Raw genomic sequence first — 20,170 nt, 5'->3', positions numbered from 1 at the left:
TGCGATGCAGTTACACAGCGAACAGGGTTACAAGTTAGCTTTAGTTTCGGCCTGACTGGGTTCTTAGGCGAGCGCCGACGAAGTCTCGCTCGCGAAACGAGCGAGAATGTTTGAAGGGTGCTTCGCGTTTCGCGTTCGACGAAACGCTTAATTTTGCAAAGACAGCTAGCGCGGCATGATGCGTCGTACGACGCAGCCAGAGTTTTGGCTTATTATGCAAGAGATACGGTTAATTGCGACGTGACGTTGCTGAGAGCTGTTGAAAACGAGCCGCGTAACGATTGTCTGCCCAGGGATCGCTTCAGTTTCGGCGGTTTGACACATTCGTCTGAACAAGTTACGCGTTATTGAAATCAGGATGGTTAAATGATAGTATAGTCTAAGTACTTACGAAAATCTAGAAACCATTACAAAGGATTGAAGATAACGACGTAAAGTTGGAACTATTAGGTTATAACGTTGTTTTGTTAATTACGTTAAACAGGAAGAAATTTGCTATAAATCACGTACCTACGTATCATTGACTGAAGATAAGATTAAGTTATTTGTAAACTAAATATATTTTTCCCCATAACTGTTATATACATTTCCGAATTTTCTTTCAACTATATCCTTGGCAATAAAGCTATAATAATTTATTACAATAATAAAAATATAAAATAATTAAATCTAATTAAACTTCGTCATTATTTGATATTTGTAAACAGTAATTGTCATGTTATGTTCGTGTTGTGTTTACCAGCCTCGCGCGAAGGACAGTCGCTCGTTAATCATTATTTTATCGATTCACTTTCTTACGCTAATTCGTCCGAAACTATCAATCTTACAAGCCGCGACAACACAGTCTCGTTAAAACGACATCGTTAATTGAATCCTCTCGACACAACGGCTTAACAACCGATCCCTTAGTCCAACCCACTTCGAATGGCATCTGTCAAATTTTAATCGATTACCGTCGAATCAACCTTCTCCTATCCAATAAAATTTGCGGATCTACTAAGTTTAAAAACAATTTCTAACTTGGTAGCTCGAAAAGATTGGGAATACAGATTAGAAGACTAAAAAAAAAATGATTAAAACATACATACATGTAAATATCATTGGCTTTTTACAAAATACATGTATTTGGATCTAATTGTTCCTATTACGTCAATTTCATATTACAATATACATTTTTTCAGCTATCGAGTAACATCAAAAATCAGGAAACCGATAAAAATGGACTTATCGCGTTTTTCTCTGCCAATCTTCGATTTTAATCGTTCGATAAAAAATTTAATTATTTGCTTTTTGTGTGAGTAATTACGACAGTCTGGATAATGGACGTTCTATCGTATTAACAAAACCTCTATAAAAATAAAAGGATAGGGAGACCAAGTTAATAGAAAATAATCGGAAATCTTCTATCGTAAACTACGAGATCGGTTCTCTCTCGAAATCCAGGCCAATTTCGTGGCTCGAAATTGAAACGATCGCCGCGAGAAGTGATGCGTATAAATTTCGATGTCGTCGTTGACCAGTCGTCGAATTCTCGGGGAAAAAGGGAATCGAATCGGGATCGTGGCCATCCTAATGTCTTTATCTAACGCCTGGGGCAGTCAGAGTTGAGGCGTGAACGAAAAAATGCCGTGGAACGATCCATTAGACGTCACAGAACCTGTTCCCAAGGGACGAAATCGCATGAAAAACTCAAGAGTCACTCCAACCGAAAGTTACGTCTTATCGATTCGCTTTTTTTAGCAAAGCTCGATGGGGCTATGATTAATAAACGGTTTCTTCTTACTGACTGTAAATAAGCCTGACCGTTGTAGCGATTGGACGCAATTGGGTTTTTCGAATTTGTTGCTTTCGTATGATATGGTTAAATTTTTGACACAAGCCCCGAAATCATGGTCTTGACGATTTCAGTGGATTTACTGCGATATTTACACATAATTACAGTATACGTAACATTACATAATTATCTGCATTCGAACGAATAAAAGGACAAATAGATTCAATAGACAATAGACAGTTTCATTTACTCAAATAGTAATCAAGAAATTGTCGGTCTGTTTCGATACACGAATTGTCCCATATTTATTTGGCTGCCCAATTATATAAATTTTTTGACACATGTAACTTCTTTTTACACTTCAAATTATCAGAACTCTTTTTCCAAATACTTCGAATATTTCAGCCTAAGGAGATCTGATCATTTTGAGTTTGTGTAAAACACATATTTCTGATATCTTTATTATTCGCAAACTAAGCGTTGATCTGTCATGGAATTGAATATAAATATGTTCAAGTAGTACTCTTTTCTTATTGTTTAAGTAAAAATTTATATCTTGTAGTTTAGTAAACTTTTTTCATAAATATGAAAAGATATTGCTATTATCCACAATTTGTGTTATTTAAAAATTAGTACGATTTAAACGAAGAAAATTTTCGTGGTAAGAAAGTACCAAAAGAACAAGAAAGTAACAATTAACAGAACAAAAGGTGAATAGCTATAGTTACGTGTCATACAGTTATGGCTCCGTCACTTTCTGTATGTTACTCCTTCTGTGTATGTAAGTATACGTTATTGCGCCGTTATTGATGGTATTCTTGCATGGAGCGACAAGAAATATGAGGTTAGCCGTTGTCGTTGTAGTAACGAGCTTTTTATGTTTGTTGAAAATTGAACGTTACTTCACCTTTTACTATGTCGCGTTTAAAGTTTAAAGCCAAATGTTAGCCAAGAAACGAACTTCTGCTGAAATTTCAATCAATAATAAAATAATCAATAACAAAAACGTAGACGTAGTACATGACAGACAATTTTAACAGACAATCAAATTTGTTACATATTCTGGCATGAGAAGAATTTTTGTATTCCTAACTATTCTCTATTATCGACTTGTAAAACTTTAGTCCGACTCTTACGAGAACCAGCAATCCCCTCGTCCTTGTATTATTCATTCCAGAAAAACGTGATTTCGATATTTCCAGTTCAAGTGGTACCTTTGTACGTATTATTTTAAGTGCTTGCTATATTTAATAGAACTTGGTTCTAGCGTTAATAGGACGTTAAAATTTGCAACAGAATAACGCAACGAAAATTACATTTAACGCTAGACGATGTAACGTTTTAGAAATTAAAATTTCGCGACACGTGAAATCTACCGATTAAATTATTTGCCTTTGGAGGATTATTGATCGGTAAAGGAACTGCTGATAGTTTTATATATATATTCACGTACGACACGAAACGTCCCTTGATGACTCAATTTCCGTATCATCGATCAGTCATGAAACGACTCGTGACTAATGGTAACTCTAATTATTTCGTAATAATTTTGCCGCGCTCCGTTTTCGTCCTCCATTTCCGCGTTGTCCTTTTCTACACCTCTCTTCAGGCACGAGTTAACGGCATGAAAAAGGGTAGTAACACGTCTGCCGGAAGTTACAACGGAACTGCAACTTAACACGCGATACTTTCTCATTTTTATTAAATAATTCAGCTCCAGACATAATCGGCGACGTTCATCGAACTCGTAAACTCTTTTTTTATATTGGCCAAGATGTAGGAAGGTATCCATTTGATTCAGTTGCGTGTACACTCGTGACGAAAGCAATAGAAAGAAATGTATCACGTCATGGTTCGTTTTGTTGGCCGTATGCCAGAGTCATTTCGAGCCTGCAATTAAAAATCAGTACGTTCTATTAATAGGTAATTTTTTCCTATTCTTACGCGTTTATCAAATCTCAGAACGAAAGAAAAAGAGAATCAAACAATGCAAACAAGCTAATACCTCGTTTTTAAACATTTTAAAGCTGGTGTATTGATATTTTCTCATCTAGGAACTCGACGTTTTCGTAATCGTTTCATTTTAATGTCATCCCTTTATTACAGTTCTAAATCGAATGTATTCGTTAAATTTCGAATCACTGTCAGTCGATATTTCAAATGATATTATCCTGATATTATCATTTGGACATGACCATAATCACTTTCCAAAAGGATTGCAAGCATAAATGGTACTGAAAGATCTCGAAATAAATTTAATACTATGCAGTCAGTCATCAGATATATATATATATATTGATCTTTGTTATTTGAATTAATCCACAATTATTATGTACTCGCAGCTACTCTTCAGATATTATGCGTAATAACGTCATAGCCTTTATCGTGCCATTATCGTAGATTCATTTGCAGAGAGCATGACCAATACGCTTTTTACATCTGGTATACATGTATATGCGTGCATTATTAATGGTACAAGTAAATGCATGAAATATACATATATGACGTAATATAGAGTATACAATAATATCAATATTAATTAAAGTATTTATATTCAGGGACCATCACACTTCCGATTCAAAATTTTTTGTTAAATCCAAAATTTGTAAGCATACCGTTATACGCGGAATGGTGTAGAGTCAGTTCATGCTTGCATAGCAGTTTTCGTTCTAAAAATTTAATTGCCGAGTAATGGATGCACACTTCTGGGTTATGCAAGTATAACGTGCTTCGAAATCGATATTTTATACCAGTTTTATTATAGATACTGAAAGCAACGTGTCAGTTTGAGATCAACCAACCAACGTGTTAAATAAAACAATCTATTCTGAGACATATAGATAACGCAACGTAAATTGAGAAACTGTGACACCTAAAGAAAGAAGCACTATCCGTTAATCACATCCTCGACTTCTTACAGTTTCTTGTCAAAACATAAAACAAACCTATAACGAATAATTTCATTGTTAAGTCATCCCGGGCGAAACTGAAGAAGGAACAGAAAAATATGCTGCTTGTGAACGACGTTAATTAAATCTCACTATAATTACGCTAAGTGGGCAACGTTCTTTTCGACAACGCACCACGTTGCAGAGCTGTCTCACACAGGCGCCGTTGCGTTCGTTAAAACGGAAGCGCCCTTTCATTTCCTGCGCCAGCAAGATAATACGGGCGTTGGAGACGATAAGACGAAGTCGGTCCAAGAAAAGCGCGCGGTAAAGAGAGCTGAGAGAAGGGAAAAGAAAAGTAATTGGAAGCTGCTAATGAAGTTTACGCTTGTAACTATAAAGTTGAGCGGCTTCCTTGCCTATTAGCGATTGGATTAGCCTGTGAGAAAAAGGAAAGGCTGTAAGGGGAGAGATAACGAGGGAAAGAGAAGGAATGGATCACAAGGAGGATCGGTGGGTGGAGGCCAGACACGCCGGAATCCGGATGCAGGAAAAGAAAATTAATTTCTTATTCACGGCACGGTGCCGCATCGTCGCAATTCGCTGCCTTTAATAACGACCGTCGAGACTGCGACGGAGAACGGAAACTCGAGCAAATCCGACAAAGACGCACGATCGTCCGACGAAAGAGAAAAAAAGGAGAATTGTAAAAACCTAGGCCGTTACTTCTTTTTTCGGATTGCTTTTAAGAGGCATAGCAGCCAACGGTGGCTTGGCTTCTGTTGGCCAATGAAATAAATATGATTACGATGCGATGTCTTCGGCTTTATACGTGCGCTGAAAGGGATACCATCTACTGAAAAAGAAGACAGGAATAGTAACAGAAGTTCCAATCCTGGTACAGGAGGTCGAGAGAAGCGTACGGGATAATCTTGGTTTCTCAAATTAATTATGCAAACCCTGTGGGAGTTTGACCTAGCTTGAGAGTAGCCGCGAAGTTTTGTACCCCTGGCAAGTTTGTTTTGAGTTCTTATGTGGCTCACGAACCGTTTTTTTTTTTCTTTTTGGACTAGGAAACGTCATTGACGCGGAGACATCGCTTTCTCGGATTTCAAGTATCGATCTCTTTGAATCAGGAGCAAGTGATGGATGCAAGTTCGATGAAAGTTTTGGACGATATTGGTTTTCTAATAGCGATGAGATACGTATATTTTACAATACGGTTCTACAACACATGCTGTTATAAGGAAATGAATCTTCGAATATTCCTTTCAACGGATGTTCCGCTGAATCTTAAACTGTATTTTAGATATTTTATATATCTTCCTATGTTAAATACGTATTATCTGGACCGTCAAAATCACAGAGTTAGTCTCCATAATCACTTAGGATTAATATTTATACTTTTGCATAAATTTTATACCACGAATGCATAAAAATCCATAGTCTAAATATTATTTTGAAGATATAATAAATATCACAGGACACGCTACTATGTTATCAACGCTAAACATCATTCTGGTTGTAAAAATATAATTAATTTAAAAACAATCTACTCGAACTATAACGCGAGGTTTCGCGTCGATCCAAGAAGGGTTAAGATAATAACTTTATTTCCCACGGTGGCACAAGAGTGAAAAAAGTGACAAACGTTGGCCACGCCGGTAGATAAACGGCCGAAAGGATCGGTTTGACAAGTTGACGCGTCGATACATTCGGTGACTACTTCCATTTCCGGTCGGATTTGGATTAAAATCACGACACCTATATTTCTTGTTCACGCCGGATACGTTACTAAAAACAAAAGAAGATAAAAGCAATAAAAAATTTGCTATGGAAACACTTTCCGGCGGAACGATCCACCGATATCGGTACGCTTATTTTCTTCGCGCGTTTCGTAAAATTATCGTCAGCATATTTTACCTTGTACGGACACCACAACGGAAACCATGATTCTCGCATAAACGCTCCGAGATATTGTTACCGGCGGACTATACAATTTACCGGTGGCAACATATTTCGGCTTGAATACAAGTTAAATTAAAAGTTGAAGCAACTGCCTGAATGAACGAACGAGGAGAAATATACGAAGATTGCGGCGGTCTATGTATTGGTCGGTTTACTTTGTACTACTTGCAAATTGCACGAGTGATCTACGATATTCGTGTATCGTTGGAATACATATTTGCACGTTTTGGAAACTTAATTCACTATCGAGTGGCAACGTTTAGATGGAAAAGGTTCGAAAATTTTATAGAAGCAGCATTGTGTTCGCAGAAGTATTAATAGTTAATGGATAGTAATAATCATTCTGCAAATTAATTCAATATTCTTTCTGCAATTTGTCGTTATTTTTGTCTTACATATAAGATACAATATCCAAGTAGCAGTTTATATTAAATGGGTTAAAATTTATGAATTAAATATACATAGATGTATTGTGAAATTTTACTTCCTTAAAGACCAATATTCATACATATATATCGAAAAACACGATATAAGGAGCAGAAAAGAGAAGATAAATATATAAGACATATCCTCAATACACAAAAGTTGACATTGGTACATACTACAATAGGAAAGAAACGGATGAACAGTTAAGAAGATGCCCTATACGATTGAAAAATTTTATTAAGAAACATATTCGATATTATGCAATACGTAGCTTTCATATATAAAATGTCCCATATTCCTCCTGCGAAACGAGGTTAACACATTTTACAAGTAAAAATAAAAAGATACATATACCATACAAAAATAACGAAAAATCAAGAGATTTTCATATTTTTCTCAGAACTTTTAAAAAAAGTTCCCTATTTTTACTCACAGAATGTATCGATATTTTGTAAAAGAAAGCTGGGACAATCTGTATATATTTGTCAATTTTTCAAATGATTTCTATATTAAACGTGAAGCCAACGGGAACTCTTTGAACGATAAATCGCGAAATCGATTTTCATTGAAGTAATCGTAGCCACCAATGAAGCAGCCTATGTATTACCTATAGATTCTAATACAAACAGTCTTCGGATATTAACGCAGAAAACTCGACGGTTCTGCAACTACGGATCGTCGAGTAGATTCTAAGCCGCAAGGAGAATGAAAGGATAATGCCTGCGGCACACAGGGAGCACATTGTTTCCTGCCTCTATTATATATCTCGGAAAGGATTGGCCCATCTGGCATGGCCATTTATTGAGATCCGTTTCAGGTTCGAGCGCACGTGAGACCTTGATCTGAATAATGATTGTCCTAATCTCTAGAATCGCGCATTGCTGCCGACGGTTGTAATTAGTTTCGTGAACGACGGAACGATTGAAACTTCGACCGGTGTTCGATTAATTGTTGTAACAATTTGACAGAATTGCTAGGACATTCGTGCACATTTGAAAAGAATTATCTGTATGTAGTTACGAAATTGAAATACATATTTTAATTTAACGTGTTCTACTCTATAATAGTATCGAAAAAGTCATTTAAACGAAGATGATGAGAAATCAAGAGCTGACAATTCTTTGTCATAAGTTTTTATACTGTTGATCGATTATAGTAGTTGATGCGATTGTAAACAGTGAATGAAAAAGATTAGAGTATATTATCGAAAACCATGATACTATTTTAAAATAAAATTGTCAACGTTATGTCACAAAACTTTCTTTTCGAGTAACTTTCGTCTCTCCCATTACGCATATCTACATATTATACATATTCTGTTGTACACACATGTATTATTCAGTAAGTAATCTTAGTGTCTAAGGATCGTCGACTTTCTATTCAGTGCGACGAGATAATGTATAATAAATTAAGCATTACGAACGAATGTCTCACGAATTCAGCTCCGTTTTCTTTTGTCATTGCAAAGTGCATCCTGCCATTAATTCTAGAAATGGAGGATATTCGTCTCGCCTGGGTATTAAATCACGGCATTACGACGATTAACCCTGGCTGAGGCTAAGTTATAGTTGCTCGGCTCGCGTTTCTCGAGTTTCTGAACGCGGCCTCCACTTCTCTCTAACCCTCTTCTTCTCCCTTTTCTCGCCGTTATCCGACCGTTTCCGTATCAAAGTTCTGTTACGCGGTGAGAAAGGTGACCCAATGTTATCGGAGGTTATCGTCCGTTCAAACTTTGCCCTGGAATTAATCTCCAGCTTCTTTCCTTTCGCCTCGACGATTTAGGGTTAGCCAGAGTGAAAATTAATATACACGAAATGAAATTACTTGTACGCGAACATTGAAAATGTCAAAGACGTTCGCTGGTTCCAACGACATAGTTTACTTTACAGTTTGTTTTATAAGATAATATTATGTATAGGCGATAGACAAGATGCCTTCTTTTTTTTTTCAATTGAGAAGTTGGAATGGTAAACAATGTAAGTGTCAGGTGTGAAGATCTTCGATAGATACAAAAACTTCTGTCAATTTTGCTACTTACATTGTTTATTATTAGAAGTCTACGGACTCTCATGACTCTTTCATGACTTTTTCAAATTTAGGAGAAGAGCAAGCAACAAACGACGTGCCGGATTAATGAAATTCATTTGTCTACTGTACTTTTATCTTTTTTAGACACTTCCGATTATATCTATACCGCGAATGTTTAACATAATCGTGGGAAATTTTAATCTGAAAAAATATACGGAATACATAGAATGTAGAGAGTTAAAAATAATGACAAAAATATACAAAGTCTCGTTATTTCTCGTTATTTCATTGCTTGGTCCTTAATTATTATATAATTAATATACAAATAATCGTTACATAAATAATAATTACAATAAACAATATTTTCCGTTATTTTCTTCTGTAATGAGAAACGTTGGAAGCTCGTTAAGAGTTATTTTCACTGGAAAAGACGTTTTTGCTCCCTCTTTGCCTTTGGTTGTTCCTCGTTCTTAGCATAGCAAAAGAAAATAAAAGCTTCTACTTTGTTCGCGGCTTGGCCCAGCATATTCGTACGTATGCGCACAACGCTCACCTCTTATCATCAGTATGTATAACGTAGTCGTGGAACAAAGGGATTTAAAGTGACGCAATTCAGAAGTCTCGAATGAATATTCCAAATGAGAAGAAGCTGGACAGTAGTAGCGGAGCTTGCAGCCCATAGTAAGATTCACCGAACGACCGGATGGCGAGGACGATATTTAAAGAAATGGGGAAGAGGCAACTACTGCTCGTTTTATTAAATCAAACACAAATTGCTCATATTCTTGTCTTATGTTCTTCTTTTTACTACTTCCATCGTACTTTTTGATTTTTAACAGCAAGCGTATGGTATATTAAAGTGGGAAAGAAATCTATTCTTTCGTAGATTATAAAGTTCGAAAGTACGTTGAATCGTAACTTTTATTTCTATAAACGAGGAATCATAATTTTAACTAGTCGATCGTATCTATTTGTAAAAATGATTGGTTCGTGAATTAGTTTTCTTACTAATAATATTTATTAATATCCTAATAAAATCGTGGTATTAAACTTTTCCACTCTGACGAAATAATTCCGCGTGTTCACGCGCGACGCAAACCCAGCAACGCCTCACTTCCGTTTATGGATAACCCGTTGGCATTGGCACGCTTCTAATTCGCGTCATCAGTATGTATAACGCGGCGGCGTAACAAAGAGATTTAAAACGGGCGCGCACAATTCAGAAGTCTCGGTTGAATATTCGGTACGAGAGGAAGGTGGACGAGAGGTGGACAAAACGAGCGAGTGGGGAACGATATCCGCAGAATTCAGAGCCGTGGAAACTTGGTAGCCATTCATTATTTCGCGCTCTGGCCGTACGTTGCACCCGGACGGGACCAAGGGATGGGAGAGAGATGGCACGAAGAAGGGTTGCTGAATTAGGGAAAACTGCGCGAGTACGATTACCATCCTCCAATTTACTTCGGCCATGTTTCGGTGCGTCCTCTAGGAGACAGAGAAGAGACTGACGGTGTGAAGGAAAGAGATAATAGCGACAGAGGGAGAAAGAAAGGGATCTTGCAGCGACACACGCAATCGCAATGCGAAGTCGCATTCAGGTTTGGTAATTGAAAGCTTAGAGGGCCGAATGTGTGTGCCCTTGACAGAGATGGTAACTAGGTACACGCAATAATTTAAACCGGAATTTGGGATGCAAACGCGAAAATAGTGGAAGAAGAGAGCAGTCCAGTTATCCGCTTAGCGCGAAGTGCTTGTGTCGAATCTCACTTTTCATCAATTTTCCAAGCGGGAGCTGGTTCGGTCTCCGGCTGGGTTGTTCCGTATTCGCTAGGGATTTTGTTTTCCAGCTCGGCAAAGATCGACTCGATCGACCAAACACTGCCACTTTTATCTCTCAAACCGGTACGAGAATAACGTGTAATTAAATCGCTTTTATCCAAGTTATTACTCTTGTAAAATCTGAGCCGCGACGCTGTTACGTTTGCTAGTGACGAATTTAGTGATGAATTCGAAAATGGTATGTCAGTGAGTTCTGTGACGAATTTCTATATTTACGAAATTAAAAACTGATAGAAATAAATCGATGCTATAATTTAATTTATATAGAAATATAATAGAGTTAGGAAATATATTTTAGATAATATAAGATGTAACTCGCTTTCATTCTCACTGCTACCATCGAAAGTAGTTAGTGAATTAGAAGCAAATAAATTTGGTTAAAGGCGTGTAATTTATATAGATAGAATAAGGATAGAATAAAAGGACGAACAGAATTACCATGTTTGTAATTATGTTTCGTGTATCACGGAAAAAATGTCGTAGCAAGTAAAATCTTGCTATTCAATCACACTTAGCGACACCAAAGGTAATTAATTTGAATCTTATTACATTTCATCACTGCACACTTTGTAAGCTACTTTTAACGCTCCTATTTAATTACAACTAACTTTAATCGAAGTAGTCACGCAACGGTCAAATAGAATATTCACAGCGGAACCTACTTTAGCAAACTTTCAACGAATCTCTTGTATTCCTTCTCTTATTCACGGCTTTAGCAGAGTCTCGATTTATTTAAATTTGAAAGCTGTTCCAACGATGGATATCGATGGGATAATATTCGTAGTTACTGTCGATTCGTTGATCGAATAAGTTTGCTGATAAAGCGAGCGGGACCGATCGAAATTAGTCAAATGTAAAAAGATAAGGATCGAAGAAAGGGAAACAGAAGATTACGACAAAGATAACCATTCAATGTAGAAGAATGAAAAGAAATTTGGTAGGCGTTGACACGGTGACATAGTCGAACGATTACGTTCATTTGGCATGTTTGATTACTGTAAATGGGAATGAAATCTGGAATATACGAATGACCCGCTTTATGTTCTTTTCCCTTTTTCGCTCTGTTATCCTTTAATTTTCTAATAAATACGAATGTCTCGTGAAACTAGGTAAATTACTTTTTTCTTTTTCCTTTTCATTTAGAAATAGCGACAGTGGAATAAATTGCATTACAATGATGTTGCAGTTCATTTCATATCTCCTGCTGCGCTTTTCTTTTATCACGTCACACGATTTTATGCGCGATACGCACGTACAGTCTAGCAGAATTGAAATTCGCATGAAAAGGTTTAATTTTGAAATTGTTGAAATTGATATGTTGGTGTTTTACCAAGCGTGTGAAGAACAGCTGATAAATTTTAATCTATTAAATGGAAGTTTATATAATAATATTGATATTACAAACGATAATACGTATCGGATAATTAACGTGCATTATACAGAAGAAAGGAAAACAAATTCTATTCATTTTAATACTCGTAATAAAACGACAAATCACGTAATGCTATAATAAGATATTTAAAATAAATATCCTGTCAATTTGCAGTGCTCGTGGCTATCAAAAATGCTACAAACTCTCCAAACAATTCAGCAACATATTCTCTTCTTGTATCAAATCCGCAAATAATATTATTCGTTCGCTTCTAACCCGACAGACGCGACTTGAAAAATTTAAACGCCCAGGAGCAATATCTTTATACCTCGAGGACGCATAAGTGGTTGAGACTCGCGTATCGTTCGCCTGGTCTTAAAGTTATTCGCCCACATCTCAACAACTAATAGAAGAAGACAAATCTGTCGACGTCATGGAATCAAAACATTTTCCTGTCATAAGACAAGGAACGTTCCTTCTTTTCTTCGTTCGCCATTTTTCATCTCAGCGAATGCGTAGACGCGAATCCTGTTAGATTCAATATCTTCCATACGAGGTATAAAAAAGTAACGCAGTGAGAAAGAGCATGCAACATTCCCTGGGGAAAAGTGGAACAAAAACCACGAATGCACAATTTGATCAATACACTCGAGGGTATAGAAATATTCACAAAAATATCTGGAATACTTGCTATAGAAAACTAATAGTACGGTCATTCTTGTTATATAATTTTTGATTAATAATAAATGTATATTTGCGATTATAATAATCTTGTAACTACTGTACACATTTCCAGACTGATTTGAAATTTTATCTACATATATAATCATAATTATTGTGCCTTAAAGCAGTGTTAATGTAATTTCAAAAAGTTTGTAAGCAGCACACATAATATATTCATGAAAGATTTCTATAACAGTTCAAACACTCTTGTGAACTACTGTATTTCAATACGTATCTTGACTTACACATATTTGAAGTTGTATCAGCGATAAGTTTCGAAGAAAATTGCGTACAAACAAGCCACTCGAGACGATCGTGAAATTTTATCGTTAACGTTGATCATGCTTCACTTTAACAAGCCCGTGAAATACGATTGAGTTAATGGGTTTCTATTAATATCGGTACGCGAGCATCGCATATCACTTCAGCGATACTCGAAGGTATTCGATGTTAAGTGCTTAGTTTTCGTAATATCGACGAGAATAATGCAGCTTCGAGTGCAATATTTTTAGCCCATCGACATATTTAATTGTACATCTCTTTTGTGAATAGTTTATATTAAACTTTAACCTTCAAAATATATTATTTTAAAAGGTTCGGAAATATATTTTGGTTTCATGTAAGGTTATTGATAAATAGATAAAAATATCGTGTCTTAACATTGTAACCAAAATTAACTATTTTCAACTTAAAATGCATATATATATCCTGTACTGTTAAAAATTCGATTCGCTACACATATTAATATTTGAAAAATCCCCTTAATTAAATAACAGTTTTTCTGAATGAATTTTCTACACGTGCATGTACTCCGGTTCTATTCCAACAGCATCGTGCAATCTGCAAAAACTGTACCCAATGGGTTGTAAACTCTCTGCCAATAGGCACTTTAATTAACTTTTATTAAGATGGAAATTCAGATAATAACCGACTTTAATTGAAACTTTACGAAAGCAGAAAATTTCAGTCGAGTCATGGAAAGCTTGAAAAAATCCAAATTGTAAAATAAACAAACTTTATCAATTTAATGAATTTTAATCAAATTATAGAAAGATTTAAAAATCAACAATCAAAGCTTTAAGTTAATCAATTTGTATTTTGAAGCGAAAAGACTTCAGTTTAATTATAAAAAGCTTGAAGAACCAACATTGTAAACTAAACAAAATTTTATCCATTTATAATATTATCTGATATCTGTAATATTTAAAGCTCATTATATCTCAACAATTCTTGCGTATGAAAAATAGAACAAAGAAATATAATAATCACAAACAAAAAATACTACAATGAATTTGTTTTAAGTATAGTATAAATAGTAGATAAATGGTACCTTACTTTGAAAATTTCATATATTTTTACATATTATGGACATCCTATATTCTCTTATACATTTCTCTTTCCCACAAATACAAATATTCAAAAAAACATCCGCAATCATAATTTCAATATTTTATTTTTTCGTCTACGAAACATTTTTAACATCACGACTTATTTTTACCCCCAAAAAATTAAGCTTCATCCACAAACGAAGCGACCATAATTAAGTTAAGCAAAGAGTGTAACGAGCTTTCGTTTTCTCTGCACGCTCAGGAGACTTATTGTTGCAACGAACGTGATAAAAGTTGATGGCGGCATTAAGCCGTGTATCCTTACGTGTATCCTGATACGATACTCGAAGAGATCTGCTTTATATATGAACGTTTCAAGGACACGTTCGTACATAAGTTTCATATTGACGATGTAATAACGTCGGAGCGACTCCCTTAAATTTAGATACACCGTTTTCCTAGGAACGGTCGCGATCCCATCTTTAGATGCGAGGCGTAAAAAGAGACCTTTAACCTCTCCGCAGATTCAATGGAAACATACGAAACGATGGATGGGTCATTTTGAAAACGTGAACCGACACGTGTCGCACGTGTCGAGATCCGCTGACGCATGGCTCAGCGGAATGCGATTGAAAATAAGGAAAGCTTGAAAATTATTATGCTCTAAATTGTTATACGGTATTGCTAGTAAATGTGATCGCACTTTCAAACTATCGATTGAAATAGATGACTCTTTAGAAGTTCCTAGAACGATAATTATACGTACCAAGTTTGAGGAGTGCCTGTTATCTTCAGTCTGACTAATGATAGGCTGCTACTACTTGCGTACTACTAGTATAATGCTTCTCCCTCTTATATACATACTTGTTTCGCCTCTGTTTCTGAAAATTTGTTAATATATGCATTATTAGTTAGATTACGAAGAATGGACAATGCCGAAATCGTTTAAAAAAGTTTAGTATATTTCACTGTGCATATACGTAAATAAGTAAAATATTGCTATAGGGATTCGGAAAAGCAAATGTAAATTTTATATTTAATTTACTAGTGCCAAATTAAATTACATTAATTTAACCCCAATCTAACTCCAGGAAAAAGGAAATCTCGTTTATAGGTACTTAATTAAACTTCACTATGAGCTTATCGAACAATCCAATATATCCAGTGGAAAAGAATATTTATATCTTTTATTCTAGAAAAAAGGAACGAACGATGAGTACTACAACAGATAAATTTTAATTCACCCTGATAGGATCCACAAAAGAATTTCGGTCAATCGTAACAAAATAAATGAAAGGAAATTTCTGATCGAATTGTGTGCCAGCAAAGAGTAGATTTAATTACTTCAAATCTCTTATATTTCGAGAGCCGCCGTTGACGACGTTCTCTATCACCAGCGTGTTCGAGATTCCCAGTAACAATCGGGCAAATTATAATTGAATCCCTAATGAAAAGTCGGGGCAAAGGCTGGTTGAAACCCTGGCAAAGCAATTACGAATCTTCTGTGAGGGAATCGTAGATGCTAATCCGTAATCGACGTGCTCAGGACTACTGACAATGCATCACGGTATCCCCCCTCTCTTCTCTCACTCTATCGTCGCACGCTCGTCTGTTAAATTATGGAAGTTAATAACTCATCAGCGCGCCCTACTTATACGGCTACGTGCTGTCATAATCGGCTCATGAATATCGTATTATGGCATGAAACGGCAGCAAAATTCGCTTCCACGCAAGATAGGCCACCCCTATTGTCCTTCCCTGATTAGGCTCCTTGTTATCTCAAAAGCATTTATCAGCTACGACGTAACAGAGAGGAGACTCGACTGTTTCATTGTCTAATGTGGGAGTGAGTGCTAAGTTAAAATGAGTTGAGCCTATGACGAGTGCTAGATATAAACTTCGTTTCAACCATAGTTAGGAATAACATTATAAATTTATGTTGTCAGATTTTTGATCAAATTGCTCAAAACAAGTTCATACATAACATATGAACGTATAGAGCCTGTTCTATATAAAATTATTCTTCTCTTGTCGGTTACTTGACTCAAACCAAAATCCATTAGTACTTTAGTTAAAGAAGCCATTTTAATTCGTTCGTTTTTAGATGGTTCGTAAACGCTCCCGAAACAGAGATTTGCTTATAAGAAAGAAGAAAGTTTTACTCCACTACAAATATAATACAGCATTCTACAGAGAATTTACTGCGATATAACAATCAAAGCAAAAACTACTAGTTGCAACCAATCATCCAACACACACGTCTGCTTCACACGAATAAAATGTCCCTCCATTTTTATGTCTTCACATGCTTCCGTTCTCTCTTCTTCTTACTTCTATCGCAAACCATCTGAATGAAAGTATAACGTGGACAAAGTAACAGAACGATTCTCAACGCTCGATGCTGAGAGAGGATAGAGGTGAAGGTGGCCGTTGTGAGTACAGTTGGGGACAATTAGGGCAGTTTCACCGACGCAGGAAGTGACATCAGGTTGCCGTGTACCCTCGGGGCTATTGTTCGCGACACGTACAACCAGCGTCGACTCTCGACTATCTCACCCTTTGCCGCTCATCCCCTACTTCTCCCTCTCCCGTTCAGAAACTGTCAACCACCCTCACGGTGGAACCGGCGTTGACCTACAAAATGCAGTAGCTTGTCGAGACCGGTTGCCAACGGTTTGCGACAGGTTTACGTGAGGAACCGTCCTAACTGGCCTAGACTATCGTATCAAGATACAAACCGTGTCACAGTCGAGGTGCTGTTAAAAGCGGAGGCGGGTGTGGAGCTTGCGTGGACGGTAATATTTCAGAAAAGCGAGATGCACGAAGGTGTACGGTCGCGTAAAAGCGCACAGAGAGGCTATAGACCCGTTCTTTTTTGCTCTCTTGTTTTTGTTTTTATCGAGTTTCGCTTGCTTTTACAAAAATGGGAGTTCGACAATGGTTAAAACGACGAAATGGGACATAAATGTTTGACAATTATGCTTCTTATTTTATGATATTGCGTTAGCGTCAAGATTCTGTAAAGACGTCATTGCGATCGATATAGGAATATTTGTAACAAATGCTGCTGACGTTACTAATACGATTTATAACATTTCACATTTCTATTATGTATCGTTAATAAATATTGTAAATTCTTGACAATTCATTTACATTTTATTTTTAAGTTTCCGATCTCTTATTTTGCAGAGTACATCACTTTTCCTTGACGCTATTTAGTATTTATATGGCACGAAAGAGATACAAGCTTGTGTTTCGCTCTTAACGCTTGCGAAACTCGCGGAGTACGGCACAACTCGTACGGAAGGTCTTGATAAATTATGCTTTCCACATATTTCGCAACATTAGTACAACACTAATTACTTTCAGTTAACAGATGAAACGGGTTATAAACCACGTAGAAACATATACAGCTATTCATACACTCCGCAATTCCTCGATTAAGTTCACTGTTATACACATTAGCTTGTGTAACATTAAATAATGAATAATGATAAATTATTAATAAATATATATAGTAACATTAAATTATACTGTATACATGTGTATATTGCTTTTTAGCCACCAAGTGATACAAAAATGAACAGAAACTAATTATTCTTGCGTAGTCATTACATGCAATTTTTCTAAATGATGCAGAAATACTTCGATATTCCTTTCCATCACTCGACAAACTATATTCTCTATTCTCAAGTGCTTTCGAGTATGCTCTATCCATCCTTATTTCTACAATTCCAGTAGTCACTGCCAGCACGTGTTCATATTAGTACCACGCTGTACGTTTAGCCTGAACGATTCCCTTAAAAACGTCCGTGCCAGGAAAGGACAAGCTCGAGGACTTGTCCCGGACGAAGAACAAACAGACCAGGAAAACATCTTTCTGCATCCTAAGCGAGTTCTGAATAGAGGCCATTGTCTTAGGAAATCTCTTTGAATCGTTGCTTGGATAGTGTTATTTTATATTTTCGAGCAAATCCCTTCGGTCACGGGACGTCTCGACAGTTTTCCACGGGAACGGGTTGCCGGAAATTTGAATAATCCTTGTATACGAGCATCGTGTGTCCCCTACGACTCTCACCCTCATGGCCATTCGAATTTATTCGACGGAAACTCAGTCGGATGGGCAACCAACGTTCGATCCGGTTGCAAATATTCGGCGTTGCAGCTTTAAGATCAGCCGCCGACTGGTCGCCTCGAAATGGCTGGATTTCATTGGTCCCTGCTTGCCACAAGCGAATATCCCGAATGAACTCAAAAAAGTGGGGAAGATTCGTGTAGAAACTCGAAACTGCAATAACAGAACTTGAAACGTTCTTTCTACGATCGTCTCGATGCCAATAGAAACAGCCACGGCGATGGCAATTAAATCGGACCGAGGCGTAAACTTGCAGTTCCCTTGAATTACAATGGACAGAAATCGCCTCTGGAGGGAAATGAAATTTTCGAATGGGATAGAGATAAGAATGAACGAAAGCATGAATTGCTTTCCAGACAGAAGTGGCAGTTTCGGTGTTCTACGGCGCTTCTTGCCGCCAGTATCCTTCTAGACTTTGGAAATATTTTTATTCTTGGGTCACTATTGTTTAAGTAAAAAGAAACTGAATATAGGATGTTATTATCCGAATTTATACGATTCACGAAAAAGTTTAAAAGTTTAGTGTTTAATAGATGCATGTTAACCCATAAAAATGTTCGTACACTCCGTACGAACTTGCTTTTGTTAACATAAAATGCTACGAAATTTTATTGGGAAGTTAATGCATTCTATTATATATGAAGACGATTGAGCTCTGTCTCATTATTTCGTTATTCTACTACGATATAGTAACTGTGAAATGCAATAATTGAGAAAGTTATTATACCAATAATGATTGTTAAAGTTATTATACGGTGTAATAATTGTAAGAATAATTATACGGTATTGGATATTAACAGTAATTGTAGTCAACTGAAGAACAGCGTGGCGAGTGGAAAATGCGTACTCGTTAACCTGCCTAAACTAAATTCGATGGTGGTAAGGGTGAATGTTACATCGTGAGATACGAGATTGCATTGGTGGTTAGGTAGCTTTGGGAAAGCGAACCCCATCCGGAACCTCATGGGCATTTGTACCGCATGTAGCCAGTAGACACATCCGCGGTACAAGATGGGGTTTTACCACAGAGTTCCGATAAATATTATTCGTAATAAAACAATTACAGAGCACGACGATTTCACTGAAACAGAGATCCATATCGTTTCTATGGGTGGTGTGTTTACAACTTTTGATTATTTATTATTCTTTATCTGAACAATATCGAGCGTGCGATGTCAATGAATCTCGTTGTCAATGAATCAAGAAGATGTATACCCGTTTTTGTTTACACGGCTACAAGAACGTTATTGAACTACTTAGAACTGCAATCCATTGATTTTGTACTTGTATAAATAACTTGTATTTCATGTTACTGGTTACCTTTTGAGTGCTATTGACGTAGTTTTATTTGATGAACATAGAAGTAGATATGATGTGATACTTGTTCAGCACGTCAATGGCTGATTGAGTAATGTGAAGTTTATTAGCGTTCAAGCGCAGAACAAGCTCGAACCAGAGCTAAAAAAACACTTGACATCCATTCGATTTTATTAGCACATTCTATTTTTACAAACTGTCTTCGACAGCCTGTCACCGATCAATCATATATCTGTAACTTCCGTACTTTCACATCATCCTTCTCATATGCAATCAATCAATAATCGAGTACCTATAAAAAGTTTCTAATAAAACTAAAATAGAGTGCATGCTAGTAGTTTCAGAACATAGTAATATCACTTATACATTGCT

The 20,170-nt window shown here is 36.5% G+C and overlaps 1 long non-coding RNA gene across 8 annotated transcripts in view; it reads right to left on the bottom strand.

Annotated features, from left to right (window-relative positions):
* Window positions 1-1,970: 1,970 nt before the first annotated feature.
* LOC117153958 (uncharacterized) overlaps window positions 1,971-20,170 on the bottom strand; it is a 29,625-nt gene continuing 11,425 nt past the window's right edge. For 4 of the 8 annotated variants that reach the window (XR_013060049.1, XR_013060055.1, XR_013060054.1 and 1 more), the window contains 4 exons: window positions 19,802-20,090; window positions 15,113-15,227; window positions 3,780-6,456; window positions 1,971-3,664 (listed from right to left, as the gene is read on the bottom strand). This is a non-coding gene — a long non-coding RNA (uncharacterized LOC117153958). Of the gene's footprint in view, window positions 3,665-3,779; window positions 6,457-13,142; window positions 13,868-15,112; window positions 15,228-17,480; window positions 19,563-19,600; window positions 19,715-19,801; window positions 20,091-20,170 lie in introns of those variants that run through there. The other 4 variants (XR_013060051.1, XR_013060050.1, XR_013060053.1 and 1 more) reach the window with 4 other exon arrangements.

This window comes from Bombus vancouverensis, chromosome 14 (assembly GCF_051014615.1).
Source record: "Bombus vancouverensis nearcticus chromosome 14, iyBomVanc1_principal, whole genome shotgun sequence".
NCBI classification, from domain to species: Eukaryota; Metazoa; Arthropoda; class Insecta; order Hymenoptera; family Apidae; genus Bombus; species Bombus vancouverensis.
Note: the sequence above shows the minus strand (reverse complement) of the source record. Positions and strands in the feature narration are given on the sequence as shown.